Genomic DNA, 20,534 nt, shown 5'->3' with positions numbered 1-20,534 from the left:
TGACGCGAAAAAGCAAAGGAGTCTTATAGCAACATGGGTCTCCATCACCCCCTACATTTGAAGGGTCTCCATCACCCCCTACATCTGAGCGGACTTTGGCTTTTTAGCTTTGATGCACAGAGTCCAACTAGCTAATGTCAGATGGGGATCCATCTGTAATGGCAGGATTGAGTTCAACCTAAAGAAAGAAGCTGAAACCCTACTTCAAAACCCAATTCACAAAAGAATAAAGTGGCCTTTTTTTTTTTTAACCATGAATAGAATAAAAGGAAGAATGAGTTAGCATTAAGCTTGATAAGAGTTGTCATTTTTAGTGCAATGGATATTGTTGGTGGCTACTGTAACAGTAAATGCATGTATTAGGAGAATGTCTCCCACCATACTGAATTGGACGTTGTGCTTGGAGCCATTTGAGCTTAAACAAAAGGCAAAATTCACCCTGAAGGGTTTGCAAACCAAATGCTCAAGCAGCTAAAGGATCAGGGATGGAGATACATTGGGAACATGGTAAAGAATTAGCATGAGTTTGATCACAACAGAGCATTAGCAAGCTTAAAAGAGAGACAGTCAAGTGTGATTTTTGAAAGAACAGTCCTCCTTTAGTGTTTTGTTTAATAGCATTTGTTTAAAAGCTTTAAACTTAAATAGCCCCTGGATTGTGAGAAAATCCCCTTCTCTCTTCCCCTCCCTTGGGCCAAACCAGGTGACCCCTCTATCTCCTGGTTTTCTTCTTGTATAGGCTGGTCAATCAGGTGACCTGGACAGATAAACTCTTAGGGGGCATGGGAGGGTGCTCTCTTCCTCTGGCAAGCATTTTTAAACTTTCAAGCAAAGACTCCAGGCTGCTGCTTGGAGATTCACTGTAAGAAAAAACCTAGGAATGAGCCAGGAGTTAGGAATCATGTGTAGGCCAGTTGTGTCTTAAAAGGATCATGGGTCCAAGACTATACAAGACTCACACGCTTATGTTTGCTGAAAGTATATTCTGACTTTCTCATTCTAACCTCTCCCCCCATAAATAGAGGTATTGGGTTACAGCATGCCTCGTTATGCTACTGTGGGTCGAGAGAGAGGAAGCCTTTCACTCCAAGCTTGGCCAGCGAAGTTTCTTTTTTTTATTTTCCCTCATTTACCTGATGCTGTCTTTGGATGCTTCGGGCCGAAAAAAGCACCTAGAAATATTACTGTGGGCTAAGCAACCCCAAGGTTTGCAGGGTCTGTGTGCCCCGGGATGCACAGAGCCCTACCAGAGACCAGTGCCTGTGTGGTGGCAACATTACCCCAGGCTTGTGGGTGTCCTCCAGGAAGTGGGACAGCTGGCTGTAGGCTCCCCAGGGGAGACTCCTGACACGTGGTTTTGGGCCTGGCACAGTGAGGCAAGTGGCTCTGCGTAGTAGCTCCCCCTACTATCCTGCCACTTAATAGAGTTTGTTGAAAGCTTTTAACTTGAATAGCCTCTGGGAATCACCCATCTAATCACCGAAACTTATTATGAAAGGAAAGGTGCTGCTCCACAAAAATGTCTCTTGGGTACGTCCCCACATGCAGGGGCATGAGTTTGCCATGGCACATGTTTGTGCTGCTGCTTTGTGCCCTATGGCATCCCCTGCACGTGCACTCCAGTGCATGCCAATTGTCCTGGGTGGGGTACGGGAAGTTGGAGCCAGCAGCTGTGCTGGCCCCAGCAGCCTTACCTGGAGTCTTGGGGGCCTTATCCAGGGCAGAAATGGCACCAATCCAGCTGCATGGAGCCTAGACAGACAGACTCCATTTCTGGTGGTGCATGCTGCTGCCATGTGTGCTGCACTGATTTTTGCAGCAGTTCATTTTTATACTAGGGCATCCTGGTATCAAATGTTGGCACCACGCTGCAAATTGCACATGTCCACCACATGCAATTTGCAGCACCACAAACAGGTTTGTGGTACTGCACATGCACGCTTGTCTGGATGCACCCCTTGAAGCGACACCTGACTGAAAATCCTGTCAAAGCCATTTCAGAATAACACTCCATCCAATATAGCTCCCCTCCATTGGCTTCTTGCCTAGTGGTCAGCTGAGAGATCCCTGCTGTTCTGAAGGGCTGCACTGAAGATTGCTATTTAAAATACATGCTGCAGCAGCATTTAATTTTCTGCAGCTGGTCAGCTTCTTGACTTTTCCCCAAGGCTCCCATCTAAGGGTGGGACTTCATTTGTGCCACTAGCCCAAACAATGGCATTCGTCATGCCCAGGGGGTCCCATGATCAAGAATACATAAAGCTGATATAAAATGCTGGTTGTATTTTGAGCACTCACTACAGTTTTTAACCACTGCAGCACTTCACAGTTAACAAGCTTTACAGCAAACTCTTTCCCTGCTTCTGGAGTGGTATTGAATAGATTCCAACTTCCTCACATTTTAGATGTCTTTTTTTCCCTTGCAAATATACATGTTTTGCATCCTCTGGATAGACTGTGATTAATTTGCTGCATGTCTGCATTTCCCTGGTTTTTTGTTAATTGCTTGGTCCTATATGTAACACATTCAGGTGTTTCTTGATTGAATTAGCAAGGAAGATAAGGAAAGATGACTGGGTATATCTAGTCAAGAGAGTTGTCCATCCAAATCGCTGTCCACAAAAGCCTAGACTTATCATTAAGGGTGACCTATTTATGCACATTTGAAAAAATAACCTTTAGTCACTGAAATGTTTGTAGAGAGTGATTCTCAAAAGAGCCAAGAGTACTGAATTGTCAACACTGGAAGACAAGATAACGTGAACCCACTATGTTTGTTGAACTGAGAATGCATATGCCCTCTACCTAGGTAAACCACATAGCAATGCAGTTTATTAAAGGAATGTAAAGGCAGTTCTCATTTTCTCAGGTATGTTCCCAGGTGCCCATTTGGAGGGAGTACCAGGATGGTGGCCCCCAGGAAGCTCACTCCCTCACACTAGTGGCCTGCGCTGTCACAACAGCAGCCTGGGTACAAGGAGCCTGAACTATGGCAGCAGCATGTGAACAGGGAGGTAAAACTAATCAGCACTTGGCACCCCTCCCCCCTTGCCTAGGGCCCCAAAATTTGAAATAAGCCCCCTGCAACTTCAGATTAATTATTCTTATGCAACCTTCACTACGTCGCACTCCCACGTGGCATAACCTCACTCAGCTTATCTGCAAGACACTTATCTGATTCTAACGTTCCTATTAAAGACTCATTTCTCCTATGCTGCCTATAGAAAATCTTAATGGGTTGTACCCAAGTTGACAAGTGGCGTTCCCCTTTCCCAGGCCTCTACCCTTAATTTGTGAGAAGCTCTGAGCCTGCTCCTTGAGGACCTGTACACACTGGGTACATCTATACAAGATTTTTACTGCAGAGCTGCCTAATTAGCTCCGCAGTAAAGTCTCAGTGTCTCCATGTGAGGCTCTATTAGGGTATGGGAAACCAATTAGCTCTGCCACAAGTTGGCACTTGTAAATACAAGTGCTATCCTACAGATGCGTTATTTAGTGCGCAGCAAAACATCTAGACACTGACCCAGCTATCTGGGGCACAAGGGTGCTTCAGTGCAGGGCTGCGTGCCAGCTAGCCCCACACTAGAGCACTCTTGTGCCCCAGACAGTTCCTCTGCAGCACGTTAAGCTGGGTCAGGGCAGCCCCAGGCTGGCAGGCTGAACCCTTGGGCCCCCTACCAGCTGGGACTGCTCCGATCTAGCTCAACATGCTGCAATCACAGGCACACATTCAAACACTGTGCCCAAGAGCAATAAACTCTTGCACAATGTGCACCAGAGTTTATTGCTCCATGCTAACAGCATGTGTAGATGCACCCAGTGCACACTAATACACATAAACAATTAATGGTGAAAGCCAACCAAACACACAGCTGCTGAACTTTAAGGGAGGTACACAATTGAAGACACAGTCTTCTGCCTAGTACAGCCTCACCTAGGTACTTACCTGTTTGCAACTAAAACAAATAAGAAAAGGTAACCCTATTGGATGATTGCAGGGCAATTTTGGCCAACTATGCAACAAAGTAATTTACTGCACAATACAATTTGCAACATCCTTTCCCCGCGAGAATGATATTAATGGCAGCTTGAGCATTTAATATGGGCACAAAGATTCCATGTCTCACAGAGTTAAAACTAATTCACTTATACTTCATACATCACATCTTATTTTTGTCCTGCTAACCTTTAGGCAATGCCTTTCACTCTAAACTTCTCAACCTTGAACCTCAGAACTTGCGGATACCATAAATCCTTGAGCTCTAAAATATTTTAACGCAGCTGTTTCCAGTTGGTTTTATTGTGAAAGTCCCATGCACATATATTCACTGACATTTGAGAGAGGTTGTTTTTTTTCCCCCCAATCGCATCACAAATCAAGATTCATGCATTTAGATTACAGGTGGAAAGCTCTTTAACACGCTGCTGTTTGAAACAAGCTGGGTGGCAGTGGGTGCACGTGTAAGTGGGAAACAAATGCTTGGATGTCTCGTGAACACTTGCTCAGGTGCACCGGTTTCCTCAGGAGGGAAGTCTCTCACCATCCTGCACGTGTGAACAGCATCCAACATATTGTGGGTACTACAGGAATAGTTGTAACAATCATTTCCTAAGACAATTTCCCTGAGAAGACTGTAGATACAGCACAGAGGTGATTTTCAGCACTCTCACCATTTGTTTCTGAAGCTTAATATTTGTCAAGTGTTTTGAGATCCTCCAGTGGAAGGTACAGGACCACTGGTTTTAATCAGAGCCACTTACTTACCATGAGATCACAGCAGAACTCAATTTGCCTCTCTCATTCTTAGACACCAGCACAATTTCTAAGGCTTCATGTTCGAACATGTTTCCAATACTGATCTCCAAAGGTCTGCCAGCCCTTTTGCAATCATCAATCACCATTTGGCCATCATTGTACTTCATGGTGTGGAAATGAAATGTCACCTTTTCACAAAGCCAAGGAAAGTGTTATTGAATTTTTTTTAACCAAGCTACCAGTGGAAGTGACTAGCATGATTATCAATCTGCTTACCTACCAGTACCTCGGAAGGGACCTGCATTGAACAGTTTTCATTAAGTCCATAGAGGAATCTGTCAGCAATGTTTCAAGAATTAAATAACACAATGTAAGAGAGTGCTATGGTGCACAATACTGGTGGAGTTTTAACATCTTGCACTGTCTTTGCAGAAGCAAGATTATTCTTGCCAATGGTTAACAAAAACTCCTTTAAGAAGCCATAGAGTTATTCTACAGATCCAGGGAAAGCTAACTAAAAAACCTAGGGAGCAGAATGACCAAAAAGGACTGTGGGTAAAGAGCTTTCCTAAAATCAAAAAAACGGGGTCTCCAAAACAACTGACTTGCCATCAGCTTTATAGTTTATTTCAAATATCGTATTTCTCCTTTGCCCTTACTAATTCATTCTGAATCAATGTGTTTGCCAAATGATCTGTTACATCCTGCGCTGGGGAAAAGATCTGTGCTTGGAAGAAGATATTTTCATTGATACAGAATCAAGTCTACATCCCCTTCAATCCAGTGGACCTATCCATTGTAGTTCTCTGGGAATAGTAATATATTTGAAACACACACAGAGAACAAAAAATCTTATTGATCTAAACAGGCTTTAGAAACAAATGAGCTACAAGGCACATGTCTATGCCATGGTTTATCCTGATGAGAATTTACATCTGGCCAAATCAATGAGTACGAGTCATAAGGTTGTTCGTGCCTTGTTATAAATGAATTAAAGTATGTACCTTTTTGCTTACCTCTCTCTCTAAACAGGCTCAAATGGGACTAAAGTGGCCCAGAGGCATTCTGCTAGGTCTCTGGACAGGGGTGAGAGTTTCAGCTCCCACCATCAACAGACTGCTAGACCCAGATGTAACAGGGTGCACCCCCCAGGAGTGGCCGTGTGGCACCTTTCTGCCTCCCCTGGTTCCTCTTTCCCTCCTGCCATGCCTTGATGTTATAAATTAATATGTTGTTTAGGAAGCTGCCTTTGGGTAACCAGAGTCTAGCTGTGGGTGCCTTGCTTCTCCCTCCACCTTCCCTGGCTACTAGTCTGACTGGGCAGTACAGAGGTCTGCCCTTGTCTTATCCTCTCCCTCTATCCTTGGCTGGATGGAGGGAGAGGATCCAGCCCACCTGACTTTAGTAAATGCCTCTGGCCCACCTGGGCAACCACCCAGTGGATGCTGCTGTCTACTTCCCCCCTGAAACCAACCAAGAAAATAGGAAAGAGTAAACGAAGGGGGAAAAAAAAGAGGGGAGAGTTTGCAGGGTCCTAGGCACTGCTGTGTGGCCTCCGTACCTCCATTCAGCTGCCCTAGGCCACCGGGTGGTCCTAACAACATGAGCAGAAATAAGAAAAAGAAAAGCAGGATTAACATAAACAGTCTTTGGTGTGCACCCACTACCCCGGGCTCCACCTGGGCCAGTGTAAACAGTCTGTAGTCCCTTAGGCTTGCCTACTCCGCAGGGCTCCTCCTGGGTTAACAAACAGTTTTCAGTCCTCTGGGTGCCCACTTCTCCAGGATTTTTCCTGAGCTAAAACCTAGAGTCCCTCAGTGCTTTGCATTCATGCACTCACTCTTACTTCCCAGACAGGGGCAGCTCCTCTTGCCAGGGGCAAGTCCCTTGCCCAGTGCCAGTCACTTTGCCTCAGGAGATCTCAGCTTGCCCCCTCCTGCTCAGCTGGGTGTCCTTCCTGGCAGCCAAGACCTTCATCCTCCTGGCTGCTGTGGCAGGGCTTTTCCTGCTGCAGATGATCTCCTCTTCCCCTTCAGCTACAAAAGCTCAGGCTTCAAAGGGCCCTTGCTGATTTTTTTACCCTGGACTTTTCCCCGTAGCAAGGTTAGGGTTCCCTGTTACACCAGGATGCTCAACCTCCAGCCTGCACTCCAAATCCAGCCCTTGGGAGGTGTCACCTGGCCCATGCAGCTGCCCATCAGTCCAGAAATCTGGTGGCAAGGGACGAGTGGTGGCATTTACTGCCATGGCTTCCACAGCCACAAAATGAATGATGCCACCACTCCCCTGCTGCCAAATTTCCAGACCCCTCAGCCAGATGACATAGTCTCATGGGCCAGATCACACTGGTGCATGGGGTTGTTCTGTGACTGGATCTAGAGCATAGAGCTGGGCCAGTTGGCAGATCACACCGGTGGACCAACCTCATAAATTGGTCCCACACTGGATTCAGCTTGTGAACTGACCCCATTTAACTCATCCAGCCTGTGGGGCTGGAAAGTTGAGCATCACCCTGCTAGACTAAAAAGACAACAGCTACAATCCTGTATTGCCTCTGTATTCGGATGCACATTTTGCAACAGGAGAGCCTTTACAGAACTTTAGCGTTTGATTGACTGATAGAAGTGGGTTACTCAACTGCTCTCTTCTCTAATAATTACCATTATTTTAATTCCTTCAACATACAATAATACTGCTTTCCCAAGACTTTCAGGGTTTAAATATAGCTGTATACAATGGCAGATATACATTGGCTTTGTAATCCACCCTGAGCACAGATCATCTGTTCCCAGCTAGTAAGATTAATCTTCAGGCAATGTTTTGAAGATATGTATTCTTCATAGAAGGGGAGGTCTGTAGGCCACAACTTGCATAAAGAGCGGTGTCACGGGGTGGGGCCTAGGAACAGCCGTGATCCCTCTAGCGCCCCCTACCGTGTCAAGTAGGCGATCCAGCACCCTCTTTTCTCGCCCGCCACATCTTGTTGTTATATGGTTCTAGAAGGGAGGCTGCCTCTCATCGCCCTGGACACTGTGCTATGCTTATACTGTCCCCGTTCCGTAGGGAGTGACCTGGTGCACCCCAGCCTTATGGGCTATGCGTGCCTCCAACCTCCCCTTTAGCACGCCCCAAGCCTCACAGATGTACCGGACATTATCTGGTCAGTTTCCTGTATGTGCCCTTCACCGGCGCCCCGGGCTTGTCACGCAACCGGCGCCCCTCTATTTGTTAGCCCTCCCGGGCTTACTGATAGTACTCTTCCCAGTTGGGCTCAGGCGGCCTGAGCCTTACCTGGCCCCTTTGACCCTTCGGGGTCCCCACCACTGGGGAGCCCCTCTGGGATCCTTCTCAGTCCGCACCCCTCCTGGGGTTTCTGTCAATAGTATACACTCACTCCTGGGGCTTCGCTCAATACTTGCCCTCACCGGGGTTTCTCTCTGTACACGCCCTCTCGTGGGGCTTCCCTCAAGTACGCGCCCACTCCTGGGGCTTCCCTCTGCCCTCTCCGGGCTCTCTGTAATCACGGACTCGCCCTCTCCAGGCTCGTCTCTCTAGTAGCACCCACCCTGGGCTTCTCTTCATGTGGCTCTCCCCTTGGAGCCTAACACGAGCCCCTGCGGGCTCACTGGTGCTCCTTGCCAGTGGGGCTCAGGTGGCCTCAGCTGTGCCTGGCCCCAAAATCCTCTTTGCCCTTCTCAGGGCTGGGGTCTTCCACCCCAACTACGGTGCCCTCACCGGCACTGTGCCCCTCCCCAAGGCTGGGGTAGTACACCCCGCAATGTAGCACCACACTCCAGTCCTGGGAGCACCCCCACTCTACTGGGGCGCTCCTAAATGAGGCCTCCTCCGTCCCCTTATAGCCTCTCCCAGTCCTCCGGTACTAACAGTAACGAAACAGAACCATAAGCCAAATGGCTGTAACACAACAATAAGCCTCCTGGCTATAACATAGGATCTAAGCTCACTTGGCTCTCTAGCAATGGCCTCCCAGTCAGGGTCCTCTCCACCGTTACCATGGTGCAGCCCCTTGTGTGCTCAGGCCACGCCGCGCCGCGCCGCGCCGCACCGCACCACACCACACCACGCCGTGCCGCACCATTCGTCTCTGCTCTGCTCTGCTCTGCTGCAGAGCTCCCGCTCCTCAGGCTGCCCAAAGGGAACTGCTAACTAGGCTCTGGCCTGGGCTGTTTATAAAGGCCAGGCCCGGCCCCTTTCTGCTCACGTGACCAGCCTAGTTGCCCTGGCAACTAACACCTGTGCTGTCTTCAGGAGTTTCAGCTACCCTCATTCCTGCGTGACCCTGTGACAGTGGCAAATCCATACTGTGCTGTATTTTGGCATTTCAGCTATTTGTTTATGCTAAACAAATTACTGGTTTAAAACCTGAATGAATGGAAAGACAGGGAAGTTGTTTATTTGGGGGGGGGTTGCAGAGGGGAGGTTACTGTCTCCTATGGCTGCTGAAGAATTAAGGAGAATTTAATTTCTTTGGGAGAAAATCTTCAAATACCAACAACACATGAGGAACTTCAGGGAGAGTAGAATATCAGATTGTCTATCTGCCACAAGGCTTTGGGAGGCTAAATGTCCCCAGGATCTTCTATTCATTTTCACCAAGCAATGATTATCCACTTTAGGAAATTCCGCCAGTCCCATTTTTAAGATCAGAACAATGATACAAGTACCTATTAGGGGTGTGTAAAATGAGCCCTATTTGATTCAGATTCGGCCTGAATCAGGGACAGCAATTCACTGCATTGATTTGGATCACTGTCCCTGATTTGATTCAGTCGAATCCGAATCTGAAGATTCGATGCTGATTCAGTGAATTAGCAATTCAGCCATAGACAGGGCTTTAAATGTTTTTTCTACATACCTCGAGGTACGTGTGTGACTCGTGATCACTGTGATGCTGAGGGGGATGGAGCATCCCACAGGAGTGCAGGGGGGCCCTCCACGTGCTTGGTGGTGAACCTGGAAGTGGACCGGAAGTACTTTCAGTTCACTTCCAGGTCCACTGTGGAGCGTGCTGGGGCTCTCCATGCGCCCTCCCCGGCTCTGCGATCAGCCACGGAGGAACCCGGGGTGCCCCCCCCACAGACCCAGGAGGCACCAGTCATCCAGCTGGACAGGCGTGGGGGGCCCCCAGTGTGCTGCCTGATAGACCCAGAAGTGGACTGGACATGCTTCTGTTTCACTTCCAGGTGTCCTGCCCAATGTGCTGGAGACCCCCCCCCACACACTCCTGTGGGACACTCCGTGCGCCCCAGCATCACACCATTCATGAGCTGCCTGCTGCCTACAGGTATGTAGAAAAAACATTTAAAGCTATCTCTATGTCCAAATTTCCAAATCTTTCCAAATCCATTCGGAGGGTTCCAATTCAATTGGGAGAGATTAAAGAATCCTCTGATTTGATTCGGATTTGGCGATTCAGCCACTGAATTGGGCCAAATCTCCATTGAATCAAATCAGGGACCAAAGTTTTGCACAGCCCTAGTACCTATTGCAAAACTAAATGAGCAGTTACCTATTTTTAGCCTTTTTTAACTCTCCGGGCTTTGCCTTAGGTGAATCTACACCAACTATTAACTTTTTTTGCTGAGGTAGGAACGTTCTGCTGATTCTCAGCTCCCTCCAGTGACCAAAAGGGATTCTGCATTCATACCAGTGAGGGTTTCTAATCAGGAAATTTCAAATGGAGCATAGGTTGCAACTACCAACGGAGGAAGAGGAGGGGAATTTGTCTTTAATATTCTACTGCCCTGTTTTGTTCCCATCAATGCCTTTGTAAAGGGTCTGTCTCTTGAGCTTCTTTTCCTAATGTATCCACAAGGTTTCACCTCTGCCCTGCTCATATTATTTGGCATTTAATTTGCAGAATGATTTCTCCGACTGATCTGCCTGGCAGTGATATTCACTGGGTAAAATATAACTCTGTAGATGTAGTAAGTGGAGAAGACAATCAGTATGCTAACACTGAAAACCATCCATGTAGCAGCATGAATGTGCATGGCATTGTACAAACAAGTCATAAAGTTCCTGCCCCATTGATCCTACAGTTTAACAAATAACCAATGGATTAGGATAAATAAGCATGGTGACTGGAGAGGAGACAATGGGACAATAAGCAATGAGAAGAAAATGCAGCTAAATAAACATGTTAACATTGTCTTCCAAGAAAAAGAGGTCATATACATTGCTTTATTTCATGTTGAGTTTCTTAAAAGTATAAACAATTTCTCTTCAGTTGTGCATATCTAGAGTATAGGAAATATGTTTTGTGCATACTAACACTTCAACATCAGAAGCTATAAAAACTCAGTCTATAAATGTATGTCTAATCCAACTGCTGGCGCTGTTACCTGAATCAGAAAATCCTCTATGTGATAAATCAATTTTTTATGCATTACCAACTTTTTAACTAAGTCTATCTTCCACATTGAAAACACAAATTATAACTATTAAAAAAGAAACAGTCTCTCCACAAGCTACCTGATTTAAGAGCTCCATTTATCAGCAGATCTGTGAAAACAGTGATTTAAGCTTTATGGAATATAAATTGTGATTGGAAAAATTATACCCTTGATAAAGGTGCTGTTCTCATTGCTACAGAATAAATTCTTCAGGAGGATGATCTTGTGGAGTGGTTTTGAGCCTGTTACCTGTTGGGTGCTGTACACAGTAACCGTGCACAGGAAGAAAACAAATATAGCTGGGGAAAAGATAAACCAATAAAATAATTTGCCAAAGCCACACAATAAGAAACTGAATTCAGATATTGTGATATATATTGTGGTCTAGTAGTCTAGCCAAAATCTCACTTTCCTTTAATTGCTCAGCCTGGAAAGGGCCACAATGTACACTCTAAATACAAATCAGCATTTTTTTTGTATTATCTTGTTACAAGCATCCTAATTTTCTTTCTATAAGTAAGACCACTATCCTTACACAACAATAATTAGGGGACCATTATTCTTTTCCTACAAGAGAAAGCCTTGGTTTACCTTGCTTTTTTCCCCCTCTTCCTCTTCAGGTAAAAAGATTTCCGAATTCTCTCCATAAGCACAGTGTTAAAAAGAGCTGATCTTTCAATATTTATTTATTAAACATAACCCCAGGGGACATTTTTGTTGCTCTTCTGTTTTCAAGAATTATTTCTCTTCCTGCTCAAGTTTCCTAGAGAGACGTCTTTTCCAAGTCAATCTGACAGATTAAAACTTCACTGAGACTTACGCCTGCACACTAAACTATTTTTTTTTTAAATCTATTTGACAAGTAACTGCTATTGCACTAAATATGATGGTAGGCCCTGTGCCAATGGCTAGTAACAACACCCCAGAGACCTTACAGTCTTAACAAAGACAAAAGACGGGGAGAAACAGAGGTAAAATAACTCACATGACATCATGCTGCATATACTAAAAACCCTACCAGCCCTGATTTCCTGACTCTCTTCAAGTGCTCTCTATCCTAGGTCATACTGCTTCACAATATACTTATGGCTTCCTTTTACAGGATATTCTTTTTCTTTAGAAATGACATGTCAGCATTTCCTACTTCACAAACACACCTGACAATTGCCTGCAAGCATCAGCCTGATTTCTCCACCTGTTGGAGAATGGAGCCCAGCCTTTTGGCTTTCATTGTTCTAATACCATGGGACTAAGGGACAGATAAAGGACCATTTACTGACATTTCACTTTATCTTTACAAAAGTTAATGATTCATATTTGCAAATGAATCACAAAACAGTATGTTTAACAGTTAATATGGAAAATCTAAGCAACATTACCCGATAAAATTGTCATTAAAAAAAATCCTGTGTTCTGATTTGTAAACTTGCCAATAGCATCACTTCTTATCACGTAGCAGTGTGTTTAAAATTCCCCATTACAAGCCCAAATCACCAAACTGCTGATAATTTCCCATCAAAATAACCACAGGAAATGAGCTAAAGTGTGTCTAACTTACAAGTGTAACTAAGGTAAATTACTCTATGCTGCCTTTTCAACTCCCAGATCTCAGAATGCTTTTATGCTTTTCCAAGATGGGCCATCAATAATTATATCTATTTTAGGAATGGAAAAGTGAGAAAAATGGGGACAGGAAAAGGCTAAATGGCTTGCTTGGCATACAATATGACATTGCTAACACTCAGGATGCATACAGACATTCGAGGAGGTTGGATCACATTAAAGTGACCACCCACTCTAACTTAGTTCCTCCAGCTGTAGACTTTACACTTGAGCCTTCAGTGTGATGCTGTGGCTAGTAAAGTGAGCAAAACGCTGGCTTGCATCCATAGATGCTTCTCAAGCAAATCCCGAGATGTCATTCTCCCGTTGTACTCAGCCTTGGTGAGGCCGCAGCTGGAGTACTGCATCCAGTTTTGAGCTCCACAATTCAAAAAGGATGCGGAGAAGCTTGAGAGAGTCCAGAGAGAAGCCATGTGCATGATCAGAGGTCAGGAAAAGAGACCTTATGCCAACAGGTTGAGAGTTATAGGACTCTTCAGCCTGGAAAAGTGTAGGCTCAGGGGCGATCTGATGACCACCTGTAAGTTTATCAGGGGTGTTCACCAGGATCTGGGGGAACGATTGTCCACTAGAGCCCCCCAAGGGATGATGAGGTTGAACAGTTATAAACTCCTGCAAGACCGCTTCAGGCTGGACATAAGGAAGAATTTCTTTACTATCCGAGCCCCCAAGGTCTGAAATAGCCTGCCATAGGAGGTGGTTCAAGCAGCTACTCTGAACGCATTCAAGAAAAATTCGGATGTTTATCTTGCTGGGATCCTGTGACCCCAGCTGACTTCCTGCCCCTGGGGCAGGGGGCTGGACTTGATGATCTTCCGAGGTCCCTTCCAGCTCTAATGTCTACGAAATCTATGAAATCTATGAAATCCCTAGTTAGGTCAATCTAAGTGTGAACTGTACAGAAGTTCCAGGAAGGTTAAATCAGTCTAAAATGGCCAATATGATCTACGTTAACCCTACCTCCTAGGATTGTTCTGAACTTCTGTGCCACTCCCAGCCCCAGCTGCAGAGCTGCACTTTTCTTAACCAGCCCTCTACAGCTCCAAGCCACTGCTCCCTCCACCCCCCGAATGGACAATCCCCCCGCACAGACCAGCCAGCTCCTCCCAACCCTCTTGAGCCCACCAAACTCTCCATCCCACAAGCTGCTCCCTGTGCCAGTTGTATCAGCATTTGCTGATGCCAAGAGCTGAGGAAGGAAGCCCCAGTGTGGGGAGGGGTTGGAAGGATGGGGGCTAGGTTGAACAGGTGGTTTGCTTGTCAGGTGGTGGAGCGCAGGGGGGCTAAAAATATTGGGGGGAAAGACTCCATCTTCCCAAGACCCCTTACAGACCCCATGAACTCTCAGACCTTTCCTGCCCCCTGCCAACCCCACTAGCCCCCTCAATGCCTTCCAAAGATGTCACTTGCCCTCCCAAGCCCTCTAATCCCTCCTGAAGATCCCATCTGCCCCTCAGATCCCCCACAGTGCCCCTGAACCTGCCAATCCCTCCCACAGACCCCCACCTGCCCTCCAATCCCCACCTTGCAGACTCTACTTGCCCCCTGAACCCCTCTGTAGACCCTCTTATCCCCCCTCTAAGGCTTCTTGACCCCCAATCCCTCCAACACCCCTCTAGTCCCCCCACATCCTGACTTACCTTAGATTGGGTACTCATTTTTTATTTAATCCAAGCTCCCTGAATGTCTCTACACAGCTTAAGTCCTTCATCTTTCTACTATGCTAGATTCCTCACTTTAGTTAATGTAAATTGAAATATAAAAGTCTGCCATAGTTCTAGCTGTAATTGGGGTCTTAAAAGCTGAAATCCTATTTAACAATTAATCAATGCCACCATAGATAAAAACCGAATTCAGGTTTCAGAGATTCTTTAGACACTGCCTCCAGGTCTGACCTTATTTTTAGATATCAGCAGGCCAAAGGGTCCCAAACCCTGTTTTGAGAGACACCAGGAAGGATGAAGAAGAGCAAGCTGTAACCTTTCACTTTGTTACACAGGAACCAAAGGCAGAGGAACCCGAGTTCATTTTACAGCTGGTCAAAGATGATATAATAGAAATCCATTAAGTAGCTTAAGGAGGTTTGTTTCCTCAGTGACCCAGTTCTCTAGTCAAGGTGGTAACATGATAATTGCGTGACACTTCCTGGAACCGTTATTCTCTTTGCTCTTTCTTGGTTAAAGGCTATGTTACGTATCTGCATATCACCCTATGGACCCCCTCACCCTAGATTTGGGTCTTGTCATACATAAGCAAGAGTGGTGCAGACTTCATGACAATGAGAGGGGGAGATGTTTCTGCTGATAATGGAAGGCAGGGAGGAAAGAGAACAAGGAAAGGTCAGCATGGGAAGAGGAAACATGGCTCCTAGTTCAGTGGTCTTTCTACCATTGTTATTAGCTTTACAGAGTTTGTCCCCTACGCTGCATTACTAAAAGATTGCAACACTTGACCAATTTTGTGAACCTGTAGTCTCAAAATGAGGCTCTTTACCCAGTTGCCAGTCCCCCTGCGATGCCCCTACTCACAGTTGTTTACAGTCGGGCTAATTTAAGACTGAACTCCAGTTCACACGTGGTGAAAGGTTGCCATATTAAGTTGACATCCGTCTGGTGACACAACGGGACATTTCCCTGCAAGCTGCTAGCCTGTTAAATGCTCTTTGCCTGGAAGAGACGTTTCATCCACTTCAGGCATCCAAGCATTCACACTTTTCAAATTATAACACTGAATGCACATATTTTCTTGCCTTTCGTTTTGCTTGCAGCAGGAGGTCTTGTCACGTTTGAAACCCGCTTCCCCTATTGTAGGGTGGAAACTTTACTGAGAGTTAAATGCTGGGGGGTGCTCACCTTTTGTCTACAGCCAGCAACTCTCATTAAAATCAGCACCGCTCACACTGGCATTGGTCACCACCATACCTGCGGCAACAGATCATTGCCCATCTGCTTTGTAGATTCTGCAGCTAGAAACACCGATGGATCCTGGGGTTGCTCTGAATGCAAACTAAACAGGCAGAAAACCCTTTTCCATTTTCTGAGGAAGGATACTGAGCAAATTCATGGAGAAAATATAGAGGCAGGTTTAATTCTACTACTGGAGCAGAAGTAGGAATGTGCTGTGATCTAATTTTGGTGAACCTCTAAGGCAGAGTTGCAAAGCAATGTTAACAGTTTCTAAGGGTTTCATATCAGATGAATGAAGTGATAAATAGGTACAGCCACAGGGCTCGTGTCTTCATATGGGTGTGTTTGCATGGCAAAACTCCACTTCTATATGGCAGCCTGTATAAATCCACAGGGCCAAGCGTAATACTGAAGTGTGTTTCTGAATGATATAATGTGCTTCTCTAGTAATTAGATTGTATCAGCGTACACATAACTTGTACCCAAACCTAAAAGCACTTGCATGTATTTCTGCACTCACCTCCAGAGCATTCTGCCTTGTAAGCTAGCTACCCCCAAGCTGAGCTATATACATCATATACATAAATTGCTTGTGAGCAGAAAACTCAGTAAGGCAGAGGAAACTTACATTTTCCAGTGTAAAGAAACTAGAACTTCCTTCCCCTGCTGACATCATTTCAAAATGGTGTCGTGGATTTTGCTCAGACCTGTAATGTAAATGTATATACATATACATACACAGTGGCAGTGTTTGCTTAAGCCCAGGCATTTAACAAAACTTCAGCTGAGAAGAGTTAACAAATGAATGTTGGGGTTCTTTAGAAACTGTCCTTTTCTTACTATGGGAGTTGGAAATGCCTAATCCATTTATAAAATCAAGCTCTTTGTGTTACAGTTATGACAGCCATAGTACAAATGCTGCAACTGTCAAAGAGAATCACGTTTGCTCTGTAAACCTTCATCCGCTTGCTTTTGCTCTTTTTCTCTGTGGTCCCAGTGGAAGTAAAGGAAAAGATTCCCACTGGTGGCCATTAGCTCAGGACCCAGAGCTATCCCTTTGCATATTTTGCATTACTTCGCAATAATTAAAATAATCAGAACAAAATGGACACATCAACACTGTGCTGTAATATCGGTGCTTTGCAAAACGTCAAAGGTATAAAAGTCCATGGAGCTGTATCCTCTGGTCTGAGAGGCTCCTGGGGAGTGGCAGGAAATCAGAGGCATGGCCCACAGAGTACAGAGCCCTGCTGGGGTGGCATGCCTGTGGCAAAGGAGTGAATGAAAGGTGTGTTAACCGCCGTGGCTCAGGAATCCAGGGCAGTTAACGCTATCTGCCATTCATTCTACCACCAAACAACCCTGCAGTCTGGATCTGGCCCAGGAAGCCAAGGGAGTTTGACACCCTGACCTAGATTAACAAAATGATGTCCATTGAAGGACAGACAAGTCTTCCACGGCCACTAGGAACTTTGTGTTTTTGTTTTCTGTGACCCAACATTACACAGGGGTTTGCTATCATTTTCATTGAGACTTTCTGATGGAAAAAAGATACTTCTGGTCGGGAAATGACAATATCAAATGCTGCAATTTTCAGATTGGCTTTCAGAACTCTCTCCCGGAAGACACAATCAGAAAATACTATTTCCTTTGTCCAGCAGGTCCTACTCGTAAACCTTTGTGCTTCTAGACATCCTGTAAACATGCACTGCCCCAGGTTAGGAAGACGGGTCTTCTTGAGGACTTGAAAATAGCCATCATCAGAGACAGGATAAGGCTAAAAATGGATTGTTGGCTTGATCTGGGATGGCAGCCCCTATGCAAAATGCCATGTCAGCTTGGAACTCAAGTGGACTGTTATACATGTCTGCTTTCAGAGAAAAGATTTACAGTGAAAGTACAGGCACATGCAATCTTTCCAAAAGAGCTACCCATTTTCAAAGCCACTTGGGTTCAGCATGTAAATACAGTCTGAACCACACACTAAAGCCATCCTGGTATGAACCACTTAAGTGAAAGTAGCTAGTAAAATATGTACAAAGACATTGAGCCATTCAGGTCAACACGTGACTACAGCTGACTTCATGTAGGCCACTGTGAACAGCGGCGGTTGCAGTACTGGAAGAGAGAAAAGTCTGAGCTAGGCCAAAGACAAAAGCTGTTGAGCATGTGTTATATAAGCCTCTTCACTGAAATAGATGCTTTCATTTCAATTGTCACAGGTGGCACTCAGAAGAAACAGAGGAAAGCTATTTAGCAAAATGTGGTGGCTATTTAGCAAAAAATGGGAAAAAGTAAAATGTTTTAAATAAGCTCTAGAGGACAGGGACCGCCTTTTCTCTCCGTGGGGGTGATTTCAGCCCTTCTGGGAGTGTTGCCAGAATAAATATAATGATATAGTCTTCTCTTTTCTTTCTTGAGAACTGGTACTCAATCATTGAGGCTGGGCTATTACAGACTCGTGGAGTTAAGCAGACCAGCAATGTGATCACTAGGTATCAGTTATGTCAGGTCTCTCAAACAATGAGGTAAAGCACAAGTTTTCCAAGTGGGAAGAAGCCGAGGGATAAGAAACTTATCTTTTAGCCTTCTTGTTTTCTCCTGACCACCCCATATTCCCCTGGATGAAAACTCAGCGAGTCACTGGTTTCAGCCTGCATCCATCTCTGAAGTTGGCTCCACACTGCGAACAGAAAGCAATTCTTCTTCCTCACTGAAACTTGCCCTAGCCAAACGGCTACAAAATACAAATGCTTCAGCATCTTGGTGTTATGCACAGTGGTGAATCTGTACCCATCATCCCTAAAGCGTGGCTTACAGGCAACATGTTGCCTGCAAAACCTTCCAGTGTGTTTACGGACAAAGAAAAATGTTTCTTCTACAGAAACATGTTTCTTCAGGTTGGCAAGGGGAGCAAAGTATGATTTTCCCTACAGCATGTTACTTGCTCAAAATGGAGGCTTGAGGCTTTTATGAATTTTTGTATTGTAACAGCTAGGGACCTACCAAATTTTGCAATGTTTGTGGAAACCACAAATTTGGTTGGTCTCCACAAAAAAGCCTGCACCATGCAAAAAAAGTGTTGGGACCATGAAAAGGCACAAAATCAGCAAGCAAGGGGTTAAAAAAAAAAGAGAGCTGCAAAAACAGAAAAGGATGGGAAGCCCTGACAGCCTGAAGCAAACGGTAGGGAGGGGGGAAACAAATTGTAGGCTGAGCCCCTCATGTAGGCTCAGTCCAGGAGTAAGCTGGGAGGGTTGTGGTGCCAGCTTTTAAAACGCCCACAGGCATGCAGTCTAAGCACCACCCTGTTGGCTTAGAAACAGTATTTAAAGGCCTGTTTTTTGGGAATTAGCTTATAGGTATGGATATATGCATTATAACAGGTCAAGATGGGCAGCAGGGGTTAAATGGATTTCTAAAGGGCTTGGGAGACACGCACACACAGCCTGGGAACCAAAGAAGTATGTACCATATTGACCCATAACACAAGATAAGTGAGACCAGCAACAAGGCTTCAGAGAGCAGGGGGGGGCTAAGTCCTGGTTTTGGGGGAACAGACCAAATTAAGAGATGGCCCAGAAGGCTATGTGGATGTATGACCACAGAGAGCCGACTAGAGATAGCCACGGATGAAGAGTCATCAGGCGTCATCAAGGGAGAAGGAGAATATAAAAGCAGAGATTTGAGATTAACAAAGGGTCCCTCCCTTGTCCCATCCCTCCTTGTTGTCCTTCTTCTTCTCTTCCTTGAGAGGGGTCCCCATCCCCATCCCCTGGGAAGGGTCCCCAAGGCTGCCATGGGTAGAGGGCATGACAGCAGCCCATCTCATGCACCCCACAGGAGGGGATCCTGGGGCAGGGAGGGTGTTCTGAAGATGGCTGATGAGGCCAATCCAGGATTGACAGCCTGTTGCAACTTGGATATGTGTTTCCATGCAGAGTGCGTTCAATCCGTGACGTAGTATTTCTGCTGCTCCCGCTTTTCCGTCTCCTGTTGTCGTGAGGTTTCAAAGTACTGAGATCCTTGCAGCAGACTCTTTCTCCATTTGAGGAGGTCCTGGGCAACAGAGTCTCATGAGTTGATGTATTTTCTTCAAGTTGGCCTTGAGGACAAATGTCCTTGAAGCATTTTCTCTGCCCTTCTCTTGAGCATGTGCCTTGACTGAACTGGGAGAATAAAACTTGCTTTTTGAGTGTGGATTTGGACATCCAGATGACATGGCCAACCCAGTAAAGTTTATATCAGTTGATCATTGCCTCAATGCCCATGGTGTTTGTTGCGAGAAGATGCTAATGTTGGTGCATCTGTCTTCCCACAGGATTTGAAGGATCTTCCACAAGCAGCATTGATGGTACTTCAATGATTTGAGGTGTCTCCTATACGTTGACCATGTCTCAACTCTGTACAGTAAGATGGGGATTACAATTGCTTGATAAACCATGAGCTTGATTATGGATCTGATGTTGTAGGGGGGGGGAGCTCACATGCAGCAGCAGGTGCTGCCACCATCCACCACCCCTCACCTCCACATGCAAGGCCTCCCTCCCGTTCTGCGTCCAGCCACTGCCACTGCATCCCCTGCTCCACCAGTATACCCAAATAGGGTACATTCCTTTAAAAAGGTTGAAAAACCCTTTTCTACTTAATACTCCATGCCTCCGGTGAAGTCAGATTCCTCAGTGACGACTGTGCAATTCCACCTAAATCCACATGATGTCAGCAGTGCATAAATGTACTGAAATATGCCCTGCCAACTTTGAATGTAGTGGAAGAGGCATCCTTTTTCCTACTATTTTGCAAAATGAATCTTTCTGGCTTTACACATTT

The 20,534-nt window shown here is 45.6% G+C and overlaps 1 long non-coding RNA gene across 1 annotated transcript; it reads right to left on the bottom strand.

Annotated features, from left to right (window-relative positions):
- Positions 1–1,352: 1,352 nt before the first annotated feature.
- LOC109316977 lies at positions 1,353–19,143 on the bottom strand. Its single transcript, XR_002102947.1, has 3 exons — positions 19,012–19,143; positions 15,337–15,343; positions 1,353–1,363 (listed from the first exon to the last, which is right to left on the bottom strand). It is a non-coding gene; the product is annotated as an uncharacterized LOC109316977 (long non-coding RNA).
- Positions 19,144–20,534: the final 1,391 nt, after the last annotated feature.

This window comes from Crocodylus porosus, unplaced genomic scaffold, assembly GCF_001723895.1.
Source record: "Crocodylus porosus isolate Cpor-Errol unplaced genomic scaffold, CroPor_comp1, whole genome shotgun sequence".
In the NCBI taxonomy this organism is placed as follows: Eukaryota; Metazoa; Chordata; order Crocodylia; family Crocodylidae; genus Crocodylus; species Crocodylus porosus.
The sequence above is the reverse complement of the archived record's forward strand: the minus strand, read 5'-3'. Positions and strand labels throughout refer to the sequence as shown.